The 5,254-nt window shown below is 37.6% G+C and overlaps 1 long non-coding RNA gene across 1 annotated transcript; it reads right to left on the reverse strand.

Annotated features, from left to right (window-relative positions):
• Positions 1-1,248: 1,248 nt before the first annotated feature.
• LOC121555362 lies at positions 1,249-1,403 on the reverse strand. Its single transcript, XR_005997890.1, has 2 exons — positions 1,368-1,403; positions 1,249-1,320 (listed from the first exon to the last, which is right to left on the reverse strand). It is a non-coding gene; the product is annotated as an uncharacterized LOC121555362 (long non-coding RNA).
• Positions 1,404-5,254: the final 3,851 nt, after the last annotated feature.

Consider the following 5,254-nt stretch of genomic DNA (forward strand, 5'->3'; position numbering starts at 1 on the left):
TTTGATTTTCCCATGACGTCAAGCAAAGAGGCACTGAGTTTGAAGGTACACCTCCAATTGACTCAAATTATGTCAATTAGCCTATCAGAAGCTTCTAAATCCATGACATAATTTTCTGGAATTTTCAAAGCTGTTTAAAGGCACAGTCAACTTAGTGTATGTAAACTTCTGACCCACTGGAATTGTGATACAGTGAAATATAAGTGAAATAATCTGTCTGTAAACAATTGTTGGAAAAATTACTTGTGTCATGCACAAAGTAGATGTCCTAACCGACTTGCCAAAACTATACATTTGTTAATAAGAAATTTGTGGAGTGGATGAAAAACAAGTTTTAATGACTCCAACCTAAGTGTATGTAAACTTCCGACTTCAACTGTACCAAACATGTACAAATGGATAGGGCACAGTCCTTCCATGCTAAAAACCAAAGATTGTAAATGGCCTAGTGTCACGCCCTGACGTATGGAACTCTTGTTTGTTGAGTCAGGGTTTGGAAATCTATGTGATGTGTATCTATGTTTAGGATCTAGGTTTTGTATTTCTAGGTTTGGCCGGGTGTGATTCCCAATCAGAGGCAGCTGTCGCTCGTTGTCTCTGATTGGGGATCATACTTAAGTAGCCTGGTTGCCTACCTTAGTTGTGGGATCTTGTTCCGTGTTAGGCTTGTATGTGTTTAGCCGGAGGACGTCACGTTACGTTGTTTCTTGTTTTGTTTGTATGTTTATTTGGGTGAATAAACATGTACGCTTTTCACGCTGCACCTTGGTCCGACCCGTCTCTCAACGATCGTGACACCGTTTATTTGGTTAATACCTGTAATTCTTGTCATTTTTCTTGCTTTAGTGACAGAGTAAATATGTGATACAACTGAAACAATACACCATCTATTCAAATATTCCTCCTCAGACAAAATGTTTGGATTGCTGTGTGAGGGAAGAATTTAGCTTAGATTAGTTTAGGTAACTATTGGGCTTTAGGACAATCCTCTCTTGAAATGGAACTTGATTTGACAACACATCTACAGTCTATAGCACTTGGCACTTCATTGGTTATTTATGTTTCTATAAATATTTATGGTAGAGAAAATACTGTAGTTTGAAATATGTACTGTATTTATACTGTAGTTTGAATGTGATATTTTTGTAGCAGATACTGTTATAGTATAGGACTAATGCTGTTGTCCTATTAGTGTGGAACCTCTTGGTAACAGTACTGTTATAGTATAGGACTAATGCTGTTGTCCTATTAGTGTGGAACCTCTTGGTAACAGTACTGTTATAGTATAGTACTAATGCTGTTGTCCTATTAGTGTGGAACCTCTTGGTAACAGTACTGTTATAGATGTTGTCCTATTAGTGTGGAACCTCTTGGTAACAGTCCTGTTATAGTATAGTACTAATGCTGTTGTCCTATTAGTGTGGAACCTCTTGGTAACAGTACTGTTATAGTATAGTACTAATGCTGTTGTCCTATTAGTGTGGAACCTCTTGGTAACAGTACTGTTATAGTATAGTACTAATGCTGTTGTCCTATTAGTGTGGAACCTCTTGGTAACAGTACTGTTATAGTATAGTACTAATGCTGTTGTCCTATTAGTGTGGAACCTCTTGGTAACAGTACTGTTATAGTATAGTACTAATGCTGTTGTCCTATTAGTGGGGAACCTCTTGGTAACAGTCCTGTTATAGTATAGTACTAATGCTGTTGTCCTATTAGTGTGGAACCTCTTGGTAACAGTACTGTTATAGTATAGTACTAATGCTGTTGTCCTATTAGTGTGGAACCTCTTGGTAACAGTACTGTTATAGTATAGTACTAATGCTGTTGTCCTATTAGTGTGGAACCTCTTGGTAACAGTACTGTTATAGTATAGTACTAATGATGTTGTCCTATTAGTGTGGAACCTCTTGGTAACAGTACTGTTATAGTATAGTACTAATGCTGTTGTCCTATTAGTGGGGAATCTCTTGGTAACAGTACTGTTATAGTATAGTACTAATGTTGTCCTATTAGTGGGGAACCTCTTGGTAACAGTACTGTTATAGTATAGTACTAATGCTGTTGTCCTATTAGTGGGGAACCTCTTGGTAACAGTACTGTTATAGTATAGTACTAATGCTGTTGTCCTATTAGTGGGGAACCTCTTGGTAACAGTACTGTTATAGTATAGTACTAATGCTGTTGTCCTATTAGTGGGGAACCTCTTGGTAACAGTACTGTTATAGTATAGTACTAATGCTGTTGTCCTATTAGTGTGGAACCTCTTGGTAACAGTACTGTTATAGTATAGTACTAATGCTGTTGTCCTATTAGTGTGGAACCTCTTGGTAACAGTACTGTTATAGTATAGTACTAATGCTGTTGTCCTATTAGTGTGGAACCTCTTGGTAACAGTACTGTTATAGTATAGTACTAATGCTGTTGTCCTATTAGTGTGGAACCTCTTGGTAACAGTACTGTTATAGTATAGTACTAATGCTGTTGTCCTATTAGTGTGGAACCTCTTGGTAACAGTACTGTTATAGTATAGTACTAATGCTGTTGTCCTATTAGTGTGGAACCTCTTGGTAACAGTACTGTTATAGTATAGTACTAATGCTGTTGTCCTATTAGTGTGGAACCTCTTGGTAACAGTACTGTTATAGTATAGTACTAATGCTGTTGTCCTATTAGTGTGGAACCTCTTGGTAACAGTACTGTTATAGTATAGTACTAATGCTGTTGTCCTATTAGTGTGGAACCTCTTGGTAACAGTACTGTTATAGTATAGTACTAATGCTGTTGTCCTATTAGTGTGGAACCTCTTGGTAACAGTCCTGTTATAGTAAAGTACTAATGCTGTTGTCCTATTAGTGGGGAACCTCTTGGTAACAGTACTGTTATAGTATAGTACTAATGCTGTTGTCCTATTAGTGGGGAACCTCTTGGTAACAGTACTGTTATAGTATAGTACTAATGCTGTTGTCCTATTAGTGGGGAACCTCTTGGTAACAGTACTGTTATAGTAAAGTACTAATGCTGTTGTCCTATTAGTGGGGAACCTCTTGGTAACAGTACTGTTATAGTATAGTACTAATGCTGTTGTCCTATTAGTGGGGAACCTCTTGGTAACAGTACTGTTATAGTATAGTACTAATGCTGTTGTCCTATTAGTGTGGAACCTCTTGGTAACAGTACTGTTATAGTATAGTACTAATGCTGTTGTCCTATTAGTGTGGAACCTCTTGGTAACAGTACTGTTATAGTATAGTACTAATGCTGTTGTCCTATTAGTGTGGAACCTCTTGGTAACAGTCCTGTTATAGTATAGTACTAATGCTGTTGTCCTATTAGTGGGGAACCTCTTGGTAACAGTACTGTTATAGTATAGTACTAATGCTGTTGTCCTATTAGTGGGGAACCCCTTGGTAACAGTACTGTTATAGTAAAGTACTAATGCTGTTGTCCTATTAGTGTGGAACCTCTTGGTAACAGTACTGTTATAGTATAGTACTAATGCTGTTGTCCTATTAGTGTGGAACCTCTTGGTAACAGTCCTGTTATAGTATAGTACTAATGCTGTTGTCCTATTAGTGGGGAACCTCTTGGTAACAGTACTGTTATAGTATAGTACTAATGCTGTTGTCCTATTAGTGGGGAACCCCTTGGTAACAGTACTGTTATAGTAAAGTACTAATGCTGTTGTCCTATTAGTGGGGAACCTCTTGGTAACAGTACTGTTATAGTATAGTACTAATGCTGTTGTCCTATTAGTGGGGAACCTCTTGGTAACAGTACTGTTATAGTATAGTACTAATGCTGTTGTCCTATTAGTGTGGAACCTCTTGGTAACAGTACTGTTATAGTATAGTACTAATGCTGTTGTCCTATTAGTGGGGAACCTCTTGGTAACAGTACTGTTATAGTATAGTACTAATGCTGTTGTCCTATTAGTGGGGAACCTCTTGGTAACAGTACTGTTATAGTAAAGTACTAATGCTGTTGTCCTATTAGTGGGGAACCTCTTGGTAACAGTACTGTTATAGTATAGTACTAATGCTGTTGTCCTATTAGTGGGGAACCTCTTGGTAACAGTACTGTTATAGTAAAGTACTAATGCTGTTGTCCTATTAGTGTGGAACCTCTTGGTAACAGTACTGTTATAGTATAGTACTAATGCTGTTGTCCTATTAGTGGGGAACCTCTTGGTAACAGTCCTGTTATAGTATAGTACTAATGCTGTTGTCCTATTAGTGGGGAACCTCTTGGTAACAGTACTGTTATAGTATAGTACTAATGCTGTTGTCCTATTAGTGGGGAACCTCTTGGTAACAGTACTGTTATAGTATAGTACTAATGCTGTTGTCCTATTAGTGGGGAACCTCTTGGTAACAGTACTGTTATAGTATAGTACTAATGCTGTTGTCCTATTAGTGGGGAACCTCTTGGTAACAGTCCTGTTATAGTATAGTACTACTGTTGTCCTATTAGTGGGGAACCTCTTGGTAACAGTACTGTTATAGTATAGTACTACTGTTGTCCTATTAGTGGGGAACCTCTTGGTAACAGTACTGTTATAGTATAGTACTAATGTTGTTGTCCTATTAGTGTGGAACCTCTTGGTAACAGTACTGTTATAGTATAGTACTACTGTTGTCCTATTAGTGGGGAACCTCTTGGTAACAGTCCTGTTATAGTATAGTACTACTGTTGTCCTATTAGTGGGGAACCTCTTGGTAACAGTACTGTTATAGTATAGTACTAATGTTGTTGTCCTATTAGTGTGGAACCTCTTGGTAACAGTCCTGTTATAGTATAGTACTAATGCTGTTGTCCTATTAGTGTGGAACCTCTTGGTAACAGTACTGTTATAGTATAGTACTAATGCTGTTGTCCTATTAGTGTGGAACCTCTTGGTAACAGTACTGTTATAGTATAGTACTAATGCTGTTGTCCTATTAGTGGGGAACCTCTTGGTAACAGTACTGTTATAGTATAGTACTAATGCTGTTGTCCTATTAGTGTGGAACCTCTTGGTAACAGTACTGTTATAGTATAGTACTAATGCTGTTGTCCTATTAGTGTGGAACCTCTTGGTAACAGTACTGTTATAGTATAGTACTAATGCTGTTGTCCTATTAGTGGGGAACCTCTTGGTAACAGTACTGTTATAGTATAGTACTAATGCTGTTGTCCTATTAGTGTGGAACCTCTTGGTAACAGTACTGTTATAGTATAGTACTAATGCTGTTGTCCTATTAGTGTGGAACCT

The sequence above is a fragment of the Coregonus clupeaformis genome, unplaced genomic scaffold (assembly GCF_020615455.1).
Source record: "Coregonus clupeaformis isolate EN_2021a unplaced genomic scaffold, ASM2061545v1 scaf0368, whole genome shotgun sequence".
Classification (NCBI taxonomy): domain Eukaryota; kingdom Metazoa; phylum Chordata; class Actinopteri; order Salmoniformes; family Salmonidae; genus Coregonus; species Coregonus clupeaformis.